This window comes from Felis catus, unplaced genomic scaffold (genome assembly GCF_018350175.1).
Source record: "Felis catus isolate Fca126 unplaced genomic scaffold, F.catus_Fca126_mat1.0 Un_scaffold_67, whole genome shotgun sequence".
Classification (NCBI taxonomy): Eukaryota; Metazoa; Chordata; class Mammalia; order Carnivora; family Felidae; genus Felis; species Felis catus.
Window position 1 is genome coordinate 1 of NW_025408545.1, and position 2,177 is coordinate 2,177.

A 2,177-nucleotide genomic window follows, 5' to 3' on the forward strand; every position below is an offset into this window, starting at 1 on the left:
AAAGATATGTAAAGGATGTCTATTTTTAATTGAGATATTGATCACAACATTTGTTGTATGAGTTTAGGCATACATTGTCATTCCATATGTCTAAGAATTATATTGTACTTAAGCACAAGTGTAGCTATCCTGTGAAAGCATGCAACAGTATTATTACAGGATTGACTCCATTACATTGGCTGTCCCTTGTATCCCTAGGACTCATTCATTCCATAGCTGTTGCCGGTATCTCTCTCAAAGGTATTTCATTCTTTATCTAACCTAAGTATTTTGGTGGTAAACACAATTACCACTTGCTCAGCAAGTGTAAATTGGCGGTCTATTTTTCTGTGAACATTGCTTAAACCATTACAAATGATGTCATTACGTTAATAAAGTCGGTTTCATTCTTCACTCACAAGAAAGGAGAAGGAAAAGATTTCTTTGTGTCCCAGGCCCTGTCATTAAAACCTTTCCCCAATGTGGACAACAGGTTTAGTAGCCCAGGCACCTTCAGTGTCTCAGCTGAGCGACCAGGGCCTTGCACATTGCAAAAATTCCCATGATGGCCAACAGAGAGAGCTCGAGCACCACAGACCCGGAGAGGCGGGTTCCTCTGCCCAGGCAGTGATGGCCAGCAGAAGGCGCACCATCGGCTTTTCTGACCCAGGGCACCTGAGAGCAGGAAGGGCTTTGATTGCTCCCAGAGTACTCAGGGCCTCTGCCGCTGCCTGAGTACAGAGAGCAGAGCTGCATTTCCAGCAGGTTGTGCCGCCTGCCCCAGGGGAGATCTTGGGAGCTTTGTAGCCACTTGGCATCTCCTGAGTCGCCAGAGAGAGTTTGTCTTATTGTACTGAGTGCTGAGGAATGGGCGCTGGGTGGCTTCCCTGGGCAAGCTGGTTGCTGAGATGCACAGGCCCTTGCATTTCTCTGGGCTGTTCCCGTGTTTCATTCCTCCCCTTCCTGGACAGTATTTGAACAAGACATATTTTACTAAAGGTCTTGTGGATTGCGGAGTCCCACGACATCACCTCATCGATGCAGTCGATGGTTTGTTCCAGATTCAGGCTTGTTTCCGGGAAGAAACCCTGACAGAAATTCAGAAGAACAGGAGCTGCATTCCGTTAGGACATGAATACATGAAATGCTCGTCTTGGGAACTCCTAGAAGAATGAGCTGGGACCCACTTTCTGAGTCCTGCTAGAACCATTGACGGAGGTAAGGGCACAAACTGTCCCCCACATCATACATGCTTTTTAAAAAGTTTCATGGTTATTTTTCCAACCTAATTAAGTGATTGCAAATTACAGAAAACCTGGTAGGTACCTGTCATTAAAGTACATTATTTTTAATTTAAATTGCAGTGAGTGAAGATACAGTGTAATATTAGTTTCAGGTGTAAAATATAGAGCAACCCTTCCACACGTCATCCGGTGCTCATCCCAGGTGCACTTATTAATCCCCAGCAGCTGCTCCACCCATTCCCCACCTTGCTCTGGAAGCACTCAGTACTTTTCATAGTTAAGAGTCTGTTTGTCACTGTCTTCTCCCTGCCCCCCCCCCCGGTTTGTTTTGTTTTATTTCCATGTGTTAGTGAAATCATCTGGTATTTGTCTTTGTCTGAAAGGCTTATTTCACCCAGGATAACATTCTCTCGCTCCATCCAGCTCATGGCAAATGACAAGATTTCATGTTTTTACGGCCTAATAATATTACATTCCATAGACCACATCTCAATTTATTCATCAGTTGATGGATGCTTGGATAGTTTCTGTAATTTGGCTGTTGTAGAAAATGCTGGTGTAAACATCATGGTGCATGTATCCCTTTGAAGATTTTGTATTCTTTGTGGAAATACCTCGTAGTGAAATTGCTGGATCGTAAGGTACTTCCATTTCCAGTTTTTTTTTTTTTTTTGAGAAATGTCCATAATGTTTTCCAGACTGGCTGCACCAGTTTGCATTCTTACCCACAGTGCAAGAGGGTAATTCTTTCCACACATCCTTGGCAACACCTGCTGTTTCATCCTTCATTGATTTTCGTCATTGTGACAGATGTGCTTTGTTATCTCATTGTACTTTCGAATTGTATTTCCCTGAAGATCCGTATTGTTGAGTATTTTTTCATGTGTCTCTTGGCCAGGTATATGTCTTCCTTCGGGAAATGTCCATTCGTGACTTCTGCCCATTTTTAATCAG

General features: G+C 43.4%; 1 long non-coding RNA gene across 1 annotated transcript; it reads left to right on the forward strand.

Annotated features, from left to right (window-relative positions):
* The first annotated feature begins 520 nt into the window (after positions 1 to 520).
* LOC123383720 lies at positions 521 to 1,197 on the forward strand. The gene is made up of 2 exons (XR_006593783.1): positions 521 to 744; positions 1,041 to 1,197. It is a non-coding gene; the product is annotated as an uncharacterized LOC123383720 (long non-coding RNA).
* Positions 1,198 to 2,177: the final 980 nt, after the last annotated feature.